Below are 12,892 nucleotides of genomic sequence, written 5' to 3'. Positions count from 1 at the left end.
AGAAGTAGGGTGCTTTCCTAGTGCATTCTACCAGTGCCTTGGCACTGCCCCTGCTTCTCTGTGACTCTTTGGGCTCTCAATTTCAGGCTGTCATGACTTAATATCTAGAAAAACAAGAGGAATCTTCTCATTCATTTCTCTTTTTTAGAAGTGGATAAATCTTTACCAGAACTCCTTCCACCTCCCAGAGGAGTTATTCCCTCATTTTTCATTGACTGTATAAGGCCATGTGCCTGTTCCTAAACCAAAGGGAGATGGCTTTGGCTGATCATGAGGTAGACTGGATGTTAGAGAGTCAAAGACTCTGACCACTGCAAGAAAAGAACAGCTTTCTTTGGATGTAAAATAGGCAGGGGTTGTTCATTTTGCTTCATATAAAAAATTAACAGTGTCATTTTGGTGGCTGGTGAAGGGGTATGAAGTTAACAGTTTCTTAAAGAGTAATAATGATCTATAAAGAAGTGTGGGGGCATGGCCTTGGAGGCCATCATTCCACTGTGGAACCTCTTCTTGGACAACTTCGGGTTTGTCTGCCCTGTGGCACCCCTAACTCCAGCAGGGAGACTGTGGCTCTAGATTAAACTTATATTTATCCATTGAGTTAGTCTCTCCCAACTTAAATACTTGCCTTCATCCTCAGTTTATTTTAAATTGGTCACAGCAAAACTTCCCCAAAATGAGTTGGTTAGTGTTGTACTCTGAAGCTGGTATGTACCCCAGAAAATGCTGTGTTCTTTTGATCCATTCCTGTGGGTGCAGACCTATTGTAGGTGGGACCTTTTGATTAGGTTATTTCAATTGAGATATGAACCCCCCCCCCTCATTCCAGTTTTGTCTTAATCCCCTTACTAGAGTCTGTATAAGAGGATAAAGGACACAGAAAAAGCCCAGAGAGCTCAGAGAACTCCCTGAGAAGCAGAGACAAGGACACACCCACAGAAGCTGAGAGGGGAAGCCACTGAAGCCAGAAACTGAAAGCAATGAAACCCTGGAGAGAAGGACCAGCATATGCCAGACAAGTGCATTCCTATGTGACAGAGGTGTCTCAGATACTGGCAGCCTTTCTTCAGAGAAGGTAGTGTCCTGGTGATGCCCTAATTTGGACATTTTCATGGCCTTAGAACTGTAAATTTGTATGCTAATAAATCCCCATTGTAAAAGCCAATCCATATCTGGTATATTGCATTCTGGCAGCTTTAGCAAACTAAAACAGTTATTAAGGAAAAGAAAAAAGATATTTTGGTTACAAGGTTGGAAAATTCACCAATTGTTGCTTGGCTGAAATAATATGAAGGCATTTCTCTCTGAGTAATTATGGGCAAACTGTAAAAGTAGCAAAAGTAACTGGATTATGAAGTAAGAATCTACCCTTGCCATACCCAACAAAAGACTCTCACTGATATGGAAAAATTAGGACATTTCAGGAGCTAGGAAAGGTCATTGTTATTTGAAATTTAACTTGAAAACTCTTTTTAAGAAAAAAAAAGTCAAGTACTCCTAGCTAAAAGCATTAAGGCAAAGATATTTTTTTCATGCTCAAATTTCAACCAAATAGTTTAGTAACCTTGTTCGCATGAATTTATTGAGCCTAAGAGTCAATAGAATAAAGACTAAAGTAAAAACAAGAAGAAGAATCTATCTTCAAGAAGAATCTATCATCCAAATACTCCCCAGAGGACTTTATTTTTTTCCTCTTCAAATGTGCTTTGAGAGAACTGGCAAATTATAAATAGACTATCTTGCATATTTTGATGCTTTCAGAGCTCTTCCAAAATTTCTAGCACACACTGGCAAGAAGGTCAAGCTCTTCAGGGCACTAATTATTTTTGAATGGTGACATTTATTCCTCAATTTTATTATATACCATGTTCCAAAATAACATTGAATTGGCTGTTTTTCCAAGTTTATTAATATCATATAATCTCTTTAGTCAGAAACACAAGACTAGAATTAATGAAAGAGCAGCACATCCCAGTCATTAGCTAGCTCAGACTATAAATTTTTTTTTTTTTCAGATAATGCAAGTTTAATAAACATGACTTTTATCAGCCAGAGTGCAACAGACATCAGAAAGAAATTACAAAAACTGTATGGGGTCCTCAGGCTGTCCGCCTCACAACTTGTTCGGGTTGCTTTTATTTATTTATTTATTTATTTTGAAATAAATTCAAACTTATAGGCACAGTTGCAAAAACAATACTAACCCCATACACAGAATTCCATCATACCCTGGCCCCCTCCCCCGACAGCCCAATCCACCAATTTTAACATGCTGACACACCGCTATTTCTTTCCCTCCCTCCTTCCCTATCTATTACCCATCATCTATTGCTCTGTCTTCTGAACATATGAGAGCTAGCTGCACACACCCTTGAACAAACACTATAATTCACATATACAATTCCCATGAATAAGAACATTTTTTTATGCAATCCCATTAAGCGCAGCTAAGAAGTACAAGAGATTCAATAATGATACAAAGCTTACATTCTATATTTCCTTTTCCTTATGTCTCAACTGTGTCCCTTTGAGCCTCCTGTCCTCCATCCTCCAATCCCATCCAGGCTCATCCTTGGCATTCAACTGTCATTTATTTAGACTGTCCTTTTTTTTTTTTTTTCAGTTGTGGAAACATATATACAGCCTAAATCTTCCCATTCCACCCCCTCCCTAGCCTTCCATTAGTGGGATTAATCACATTTAGAATGCTGTAATGCTCTTTCCCATCATCCATTACTAGAATTTTCCCTTCACCTCAAACAGCAACCCTACACTCATTACTTAACTCCCCATTGCCCCTTCCCCCATTTCTCTTAACCCATACCCTACTTTTCATCTCTATGGTTATATTCTCTGATAATTTCTTTGTGTTTACTGTGGGGCTGAAAATTAACCTCTTAAATCCATAACAATCTTGTTTTTCTTTGATACCACCTTCATTTCAATAGGACACAAAAACTATGTTCCTATACTCCTCCATTCCCCCACCTTTATATAGTTGTCTAAAATTACATATTTTACATTGAGTTCAAAACCACTGATTTGTCATTAGAGTTTGTGTATTTTATATCATGTAGGAAGTAAATAGTGGAGTTACAGTCCAAAAATTATTGACTTCTATTTGTATTCCATTGTGGTCAGAGAATGTGCTTTGAGTATATTCAATTTTTTTTTTTTTTTTTAATTTATTGAGGCTTGTTTTATGTCCCAGCTTATGGTCCCTTCTGGAGAAAGATCTGTGATCACTAGAGAAAAATGAGTGTCCTGTTGATTTGGGATGTAAGGTACTATATATGTCTGTTAAAATTCTCTATATCTCTTTCTCCTTTCTTTGTTTCTCTGTTGGTAGGGTTCCCTTTAGTATCTGAAGTAGGGCAGGTCTTTTATTGACAAAGTCTCTCAGCATTTGTTTGTCTGTGAAAAATTTAAGCTCTCCCTGAAATTTGAAGGAGAGTTTTGCTGGACAAAGTATTATTGGTTGGAAATTTTTCTCTCTCAGAATTTTAAATATGTCATGCCACTGCCCTCTCACCTCCATGGTGGCCGCTGAGTAGTCACAACTTAGTCTTATGTTGTTTCTTTTGTATGTGGCGAATTGCTTTTCTCTTGCTGCTTTCAGAACTTGCTCCTTCTCTTCAGTATTTGGGAGTCTGATCAGAATATGTCTCAGAGTGGGTTTATTTGGATTTATTCTATTTGGAGTTCTCTGGGCATTTATGCTTTGTGTATTTATATTGTGTAGAAGGTTAGGGAAGTTTTCCCCAACAATTTCTTTGAATACTCTTTCTAGACCTTTACTCTTCTCTTCCCCTTCTGAGACACCAATGAGTCTTAAGTTTGGAAGTTTTATTTTATCTATCGTATCCCTGAGATCCATTTCAATTTTTTCGATTTTTTTCTCCATTCTTTCTTCTGTTCTTTCATTTTCTGTTCTGTGGACTTCTAAGACACTGAGATGTTGTTCAGCTTCCTCTAACCTGGAATTGTGAATATCCAGAGTCTTTTTAATTTGGCCAACAGCTTCTTTTATTTCCATAAGATCTTCTATTTTTTTTATTTACTCTTGCAATGTCTGCTTTGTGTTCTTCTAGGGTCTTCTTTATGTCATTTATATCCTGGGCCATGGTCTTCTTGATGTCCTTTAAATCCTTTGCCATGTTTTCATTCCTCAATTGTAGTTCTTTGATTAATTTTGCCAAGTACTGAGTCTCTTCTGATATCTTGATTTGTGTGTTTGGAGTTGGATTCTCCATATAGTCTGGTTTTATCACATGCACTAAGATTTTCTGTTGTTTTTGACCTCTTGGCATTTGCTTTGCTTGATAGGGTTCTTTCAAGTTGTAAAAAAAAAGATACCAATCTAATTTTTCAGAAACACAGTTTGGTGATGTACACTTTAACTAACCAGCAGATCGCATCTGTGATTCACCTATACTCCTCAAGTCAGTTCTCAACCTTGTTCCCGCGGTGTGTGGGGAAATGATTCTTGTGGGGTTCAGTTGGAGAACTCAGTTTGGGTGTGTTGCTGGAGCCGTCCACCCTGAATGTGGGGCGTGTGTACAGGCGGCCAGGGAGGAAGGGCAGCTTTAATATTCAAATCCCCCAGGTTCCCAGAGATTCAAGGCCACTGCAAGAGTCTAAGCCTTCATTTCATTTCAGCCCCAGTCCCTCTCTCTCACTGTCCCACAAACCACCCGGCTTGGCATAGTGTCCCTGGGTTCTCTGAGTGGGTCCCCCCTCCCAGCCGTGATCCTCCAGGAGCTCTGCCGAGGGAATGCCGTGCTATGTCACAAGTGCGTGCCATCCCTCAAGGGAAGCCCCAGGCCGCTGGGCCGTGCAGCGGCGCTCTCAGCCTGATGCAAAGATGGCCAAACGAAGCGTCTCAACCCCCCTCTTCGCACAGTTCCTCCTTCACAGCTCCAGGAAAACTGGCGGGGCTCTGGGCTGTGGGCACAGCCCTGGGCAGGAGTTTAGCCAGCCCTCCGGGGAACCAGCTGCGAGCCGCAGGGTTTCTTTCAGCTTCCAGCTCTCCCCTCCGTTCCCCCGGCCCCAAGAGAATCTGCAGCAGACTATCCTCCAGGCCAGACCCCAGAGGCCAGCCCAGCCCCCTCTTGCTGTGTTTTACTACTTGGTTCCCACTCCCGCAACTGCAGCCACTCCTGGGGTTTTCCCTTTTCTTTTTTTTTTAAAGAGCCAGTTGGTCTCCAAACGCCAAGCCCTGGCTTCCCCAGACCGCCATGCGGCTGTGGGTCTTCCAGCCAGCTTACTCACTTGTTTCAGAATGCAGACTCCCGGTTTCACCAAGTATACGGCCCCTGTGATACTAGCAGACCTCGTCCAGCTGGCGCATCACTGTAACTGGTATTCTGGGTCACTTGCTGGTTTTTATCTAGTGTTTTTCACGGAGGTGTTTTTTTGCCCTGTCTCACCTAGCCGCCATCTTAATTTCCCAGCTCAGACTACAAATTAAAAAAAATTAAATATAAACTAAAAAAGGAAAGTACACTAACAGCATGAAATATGCCTTGACTTGGAAGTGGAATCTGGCTAAGGTTGGTTAGGTTACGTTTTGAATTAAGGTTAAGCAGGAAATAATTAACTTAATACACCGAGTACTTACAGTAGACCAGACACCATTCTAAGTAATTCCCATATAGTAACTCACTGAAGTGTCACAACAACCGTAAGAAGTATGTGCTGTTATCGCTATCTTGTAGATGGAAGAACTGAGACACAGCAAGGTTAAATGATGAGCATGGGATTGCATGGCTGGTAAGTGATAGGGCAAAGATTTGAACCTAGGCAGTTTGACATCAGTGCTCATATACTCAATCTCTTTATAATTTAGCCTTGGAAGTGGGGGATGGTTATCTAACTGCTATACATGGACTCCTCCATAACACAGTGCAAGATGCAGGAAAGCTACAGAGCCAGATTCCTGTGACTCAGTAGCCAGCTGACATAGTAGGCTATTTAACATTTTTCTATGTCTCTGTTTCCTCCCTTGTAAAACTGGGCTAATAATCTCATCTGCTGTTCTCAAATTTAGTGTGCATAAAATCCTTAGAAGGTCGCTATCCTTTAAACCTACGGCAAGGCCCAAGAATCTACATTTTAAATAAACACCTCAGTATTTCTGATACAAGCTTTCCTGGGATACTGTGGTAGATTAAATTGTGTATCCCAGTTGGGACATGTTCTTGATCTTGGTTTGCATTCTGGTGGGTGTGGACCCATTATAAAAAAGGATCTCTTGAAGATGTTACTTCAGTTAAAGTGTAGCCCAACTGAATCAAGTTGAGCTTTAATCAGTCCTTTATAAACAGAATGAAATTCAGACATGAGGAGAGAGAGCCAGGGGAAGAAGCCAGAAGTCAGTGGAACCCAAAAGAGAAAGAAGACACTGCCAATGTGCATTGCCATGTGACAGAACAGCCAAGGACCAAGGATCACCAGCAGCCAGACGCAGAATGCCACAGTCTTTGGGCAGAAAGCATCACCTTGCTGACACTTTGATTGTGAACTTCTTCTGGCCTCAAAACCTTGAGCCAATAAATTCCTATTATTTAAGCCAACCTATTGTATGGTATTTGTTTCAGCTGTTGGGAAACGAAAACAGATAACCTTTGGGAAATACTCAATTCTATATCACATGAGAGGTGTAATAGGGTTCTCTAGAGACACAGAATCAACAGGATATATATACATTTATATATAATATATCTCTTTATGTATATAACGGTATTTGTTATAGGATTTGGCTCACATGACTGTAGAGTCTGGTAAATCCTAACTCCATAGAGCAGGCTGCAACCTAAAAACTCTGATAAATGTGAAGTTGAATTCCCCAGGGGAAGCTGAAGTAGAGGCAGGAATTCCTTCTGACTTCTGAAATCCTCAGTTCTGGCTTTTAAGACCCCAACTGATTAGATGGGGAGACTCACCACATTACTGAGGGCAATCTCATTTGATGACTGTAGATGCAATCAACTGATTATAGATGCAAATCCATCTAGAAAATTCCCTCAGTAACAATCCAGCCAGTGCCTGCCTGACCAAACAATTGGACAATATAATCTAGCCAAGTGGACTCATGAAATTAATCATCACAAGAGGTGAGGAGATCATGCCTGTTTAACACTGGGCACAGTGCCTAGTGCATGATTTCAGTGTTATAAGAAACAGATGAAGTCTAGGGCAGGGTGAAGGGATCTGAGATCTCAAATGATGTTGCAGATGGACACAGTAAGCCAGGATGATGAGAACAATGACAGTGACAAGGTCAATGACAATCAATAGTGTCTGTCAGCTTCACTAGAGTGTTTTGGGATCAGTATTGTAAAGAGAAGAAAGGGAAGGTTAGCAGTTCCTCTCATTCTCCTCTCCAAATCTCCTTCAAAGAATGTTTTGCTTTCAGATTTAACAAAAGAGATCTAATCTAATTTTAAGGGTCCTGATTTTGCTTATTCTCTTTCCATGTTTCCTTCTTTACCTGCACATGCCAATTTCCTTTACTTGGAACAATCTTACATTCTACAATTCAATGCAAAAAAAACAAAATGCAAATATCTAGAGAAGCTAATGTTTAGTTTGAATGTTTCAGCCAAGTGTCATTAGTCAGCCATTCAGCAAATACATATAACTACTTACTTAATAAATTCTTCCTTGTTTTGATATGGCAAAGAAGTGAAAGAAACTGGAGCTATTAACATAACTAAAACAGGAAAGGAAATCCATGAGCATGGGGAAGCAGGATAAGGTGCAGAAAGAGTAGGCTGAAGATGGACTATTAGCTACATACTTGTGCAAACTTTGACTGATTTTGTTCTTTCAGTTGGGCTGGTGCCCCTTGGAGCATCATAGAAGGGCATACAGTGCAAACACAAGCAGCTCTTTTGCATAATTTGTTAACTTTCCTTAAACTCATATTTCTTTTCCAAAGGATTTTTTAATGGAGGCATATTATATTGTGGCATACTGACTGGGTCACAGAAATCTAGTCTAAAATAGATCCACAATCTATCTTAAATATAAATGTGGATGTATTGCAAGACTGATTCACACTGCCACTAAAATATCTTAATGTAGAAAATCCATAAAGTCTACCCCATGGAGTATGTTAAAAATCATAGTTTACCATCATACATTAAAGACCCCAGGAACCGTAGCTTGGATGCTTTTGAATTTTGGCAGCTCCATGCCCCTGGAAGTACAGCCTGAAGTTTGGAATTAGTCTCACCAGACATGGTATTTGTGTCCCTTTTGCAACTCTCGTCACATCCCTGAATCTCAGACTCTTCATTCATAAAATGATGAGTCACAAGAATTAAATATAATAATGCATAAAAATGACTATTACAGTGTCTGGTACATAACACAGAGGCTCTTATTACAATATCTTAAGTGTTTGTTATTTTATCTCTGCATTAGAACATCACCTGGCATGTGCTGAGGCAATTATTCAATATTTAAAAATCTGACACTGTTTTAGTTTCTAAAATTTTGTGTATAATATGATTCATGATATTTAAGATTGTATAGTGAATATCATAGTCATCTTTTATCTGATTTTGAGCCTTGGAATCACTTAGAAAATAATCAATGAGTAGCTTACATTTGGGCAGCAGGAAATGTTTTTATTAAAACAATCAGCAAAGTCTTAAAACAGTGGACTGTTTTAAAAGGAAGAATTCAATATGTAGTATTATGCATAATGCTATTTTTAAAATGTTATTTTAACAAATGGCACGAAAATTCTTTCCACAGAGGAAACTGTCATTGTTTAGAAAAAAATACCTCGAGAAGCAACTAAAATAGTTCTAAGATCTTCAGAGAAGAAAGGGCTGTAGTAGGTATGATTTGTGACACCCATTACAGAAGGGGGAGTGGAGGATGTCCCTTCATTCTGGGAGGTTGTGTCTCAGGAAGTAAAACAGCATTGACTTAAATCAATATTGATCATCTCATCCTTCTTCCTCAGTGACTGATCTTTGGGACCAAGTGACCCAGAGTCCTGTTCAATGAGATGTAAGCAAAAGTCTGCTGGGTAGGAATTCTTGGAAAGCCCCCCCACACCACCACCACCAGTAGGAGGAAATGCCACAGCACTTTATCTCTTCACTTTTCCTCTTTCCTGTTTGGAAAGAGAACTTGATACTCGGAAGTGCATGAGGCCATGGGCATGAGAACAAATGAAAACATCTAAGAATATGGAACAGAAAGATTGGAAGAGCCTGGGATTCTGATGCAATTATTGAGCAACTGCAGTAGCCCCAGACTGTACTGCATACCTCTGTACTTCTTGGTATGTGAGAAAAATAAACCCCTATTAGTTAAAGTCATCGAAATCTGGTTTCTGTTACTTTCAGACAATGGCATTCCTATGGTGTAATAAAGACTAAATCATTCTGGATGAGATAAGGAGAGTTTTTCCTCCTGTTTTAGAAAATCGATAACAACTGAGTGGAGCAGCCAGAGGTTCTTTTAAGAACTACAATACCTATTGTTCAAAGTTGTAGTGTTGCATTGTTGTCAGTAAACCTACTAACCTAATCTATGAGTGAAATTCTGTGGAACTCATAGAAAGGTTTGAGTTTCTCATTTACATTTTTAAAAGGTACAGTACAGACAAGGCATGTGTGGAAACAAGAGTCCCCAGGCTAAACTGACCTGGAGAACAGAAATCCATGTGGAATTCACAGAAACTTTAGGGTGGGATCCTTGCTTCCACAGGTTGGGGCATCTAGGGTTGGAGTTTGGACCAATTTTACTTCGGTCTTTTGGGGACTGGAAGGTTTCTGGCTGATGTTTGAATTGCGAGTCTGAATTCAATGACTTCACAGCAAATTGGTCAAATGGAATAATCATAATAGTGTACTAAAATATCCAAATACTTTTAAACATCATTTAATTTTCCTCTTGTAAATAGGGAGAAATTATAAAGATAAAACGGTGAATCAATTTTCATGAATCATGCCCTGTAAGTATACAAAAGGTAAAGACTGCTATTTTTGCAAGATACCCAACCTCTATTCCACCCTTTCTTCCAGTTGGAAAGGTTGAAAAGTTAAGACTACATTTCCTAAATTCCCTCACATCTAGAATTCTGCGTATGAATGCATGTACTCTGATTTGAAATGCGGAAGTAAGGCAGAAACCATCTTACCTGTTCCTTCTGGTATGCAGGGTTCAAGAAGGGTGAGCATTTTCCATGACAGTACCCTAGGGTCCACGCTCCTAGTCTGTTCTGCAGCATCCTGCATGTTCAGAGGCAGCTGTTACTTCAACAGAGCTCATTCCTCATTTCTGAAGACCGATCCACTACTTCAGATTTGGGCCCCTGTGACGAGTCTGTCTTCTGTAATTCGGGATGAGAATGCAGACTCTAGTTCCATGATTTTCAAATTTCAGATGCATAGGATCATGAGGAGTTTGTTAAAAAAAACAAAAGATAAGATTTTAGTGCTCCACTTCTGGTGGGCCCAAGAAATGTCCATTTTAAACAGTATCTCCTTGAGATTCTGCTGCAGATCACACTTTAAGAGACATGGCTCTAGTTTGTTGTTGGACAGTTCAACTGAAAGGTCATGTGGATCCAGGACCACAGCAGCGTTATTCCGTCTGAAGTCTGTGGAAGCAGAGAAAAGTTAGTATTTAGCTTTAGAGAATTCAATATGAGAGGGAAGCGGAAATAAGGGGAAGGAGGAGAGGGGTAGATGAGAGAAGAGAGAAGAGAGAGAAAAGATGTCTTGGTTCTTGATAGCTCTTGTTCTCAAATAAAACCTTCTGAGTCCTGGCAAAATTCCCCGCCCCTGGATATCGTGGTATTACCTATTTTAAAAATATCTCCATTTAATTTAAGGTAATTTGAGTAGTCTTCTCTTTCTCAAAGATACTATGATTAAAACACCCTGGTTATACTGTTTACTTTGCATATGAAAAGTTACTTTTTTGTTCATTTAAAATGGAAAGTTTATTTGCTCAGTACACCAAATAGGATGGAAGCACTGTCAGGACAAATATACAGAAATAAGCAGATCAACATAAAACAGTAATTTAGTTTAAATGAAGGGAATTCTCTTTAAATGTTATAGTGACATACTCCCAAGAAGATTCTTTTCTTTAGTGAAGTTAATTATACAATTCAAAAAAATAAAGGTGATAATGGATTAAGTAGAAGTTAGCCTGTGTGAAGTTTTTTTAAACAATAAAATTCCAATTCTCTTAATCCATGCCAGTTTAACACTGTATCTAAAATTTTCAAATAAGTACAAAAGGAGAGAGTTAGTTACTATTTTGTTTGAATAGTCCACAGAAAAATGATTACTACAAATACAGCAGACAAATTGTTAAGATTCACTGATCTAGACCATAGTGTAGTATTGAATTTCAGCATCAAATTGTACTAAATGCTCACCATTAGTATGGCACATTTTGGTTCATGACGTGCTCTAATGCCATGCTAGATCCCAGTTTGTTACAGAACCACATAGATTACTGTTGCTTTTGTGTGTGTGTGTGTGTGTGTGTGTGTGGGTACACACATACATATAAAAGCCAGGTATATTCCACATACAAAGTCAGGTTTTCTGAGGAGCAATTTACAGGAAATAGTCTTGGGGTGCGCCAGGAATCATGAGGCTCTCCAAGGCAAGGCACTGGGTCAAACTGAAAGAAGGAATATTTTAAAGTATCATCTAAATCCATGATAGCAGCTTGGTTCCCACAACGGTAATAACTGGGTGCACTGAAGATAGCAACCACATTCCAATCATGACACCAATTGTTCCCCTCCGTTACAAGTTGGTAAGCGTGAGAAACCAGGGTGAAGCCATTGGCATGGTTAAACGTTTCAGAAATGTTTGGGCCAAATGTGAAGCCATCGCCACGTGGGGAAATACCCCCCCACACACACACAACCCCGCCCCCACGATCACCTGGATCCCCCCGTAACAAATCACACATTGGGCCCTCAAGTGAACGTCTTGTAAAGGACCCAAGGCTCTTACACGATTCCGTGTTTCTGTCTATGGATGGAGACAGGCCACCATGGAAGCATATCTGTCTATCTACTAAAGCTGTAAGTGGAAGATAATCAAATAGATCTGTGAAATATTCCCAAGCATTGGCATTCCTATGCTTTCCTAGACATTCATCATAAAAGCCATATACCTGGGTAATTTGTCGGCTCTCATGGTTTCCTCTCAATCCTGTAATGCGTTCTGGAAAACGCACCTCTGGTGCCACAACAAGAGTCAGTCTCCACGGAATAATTACCTCTGTCAAACCGAGTAGACCATGAATAGAGTTTGTGTCTGGTGATTTCCCACTAATTCTAAAGAGTTCCATAAGATCATGGAATTGACCGTGAACATCACCACAGACGGTAACAAGATAACCAACCTCTTGCACTTGTCATTCTTTTGTTAAAATATCGTTAGCCTTTTTACACAGGGTCCGCGCTTGGTTCCCGTTAAGTCGTTTGCATTCGTTCACCCGCTCGACCCGCAGGTCCAGCTCCTTGGTGGGCGGCCTGTGGTCCATGGCGGCCAGATCCCCTTCCTTGCCGCCTCCTCCCGGCTTCCCGCCCCCGCCCCGGCGTGGGACGCCACTCCCCTCTCCTGCCGCGGCCGCAGCCGCCGCCAGCTCCAGGCGGAAGAGGAAGGAACGACGGAGGGCGCCCCAGTGGGCGACTCCGTGCGCGCGGCCCCGAGGAGACCTCCACCTCCCCTTCCCAGCGCGGCCGCGCGCCCCGGAGTCGGTGAAAGGCGCCGGGAGGTGGTGCGACCCGCGCTCTCCGCGCGGATCCCGAGGGACTATGGCAGCCGCTACGGCCGCCTCCCCGAAGTTATTTTTAAAGGTCGGTTTCACAGGTCTCAATTGTGAAGTCGCT

General features: G+C 40.7%; 1 pseudogene; it reads right to left on the bottom strand.

Moving 5' to 3' along the window:
- Nucleotides 1-10,611: 10,611 nt before the first annotated feature.
- LOC119542632 lies at nucleotides 10,612-12,573 on the bottom strand (annotated as a pseudogene).
- Between the last annotated feature and the right edge of the window lie 319 nt (nucleotides 12,574-12,892).

This window comes from Choloepus didactylus, chromosome 8 (genome assembly GCF_015220235.1).
Source record: "Choloepus didactylus isolate mChoDid1 chromosome 8, mChoDid1.pri, whole genome shotgun sequence".
NCBI lineage: Eukaryota > Metazoa > Chordata > Mammalia > Pilosa > Megalonychidae > Choloepus > Choloepus didactylus.
The sequence above is the reverse complement of the archived record's forward strand: the minus strand, read 5'-3'. Positions and strand labels throughout refer to the sequence as shown.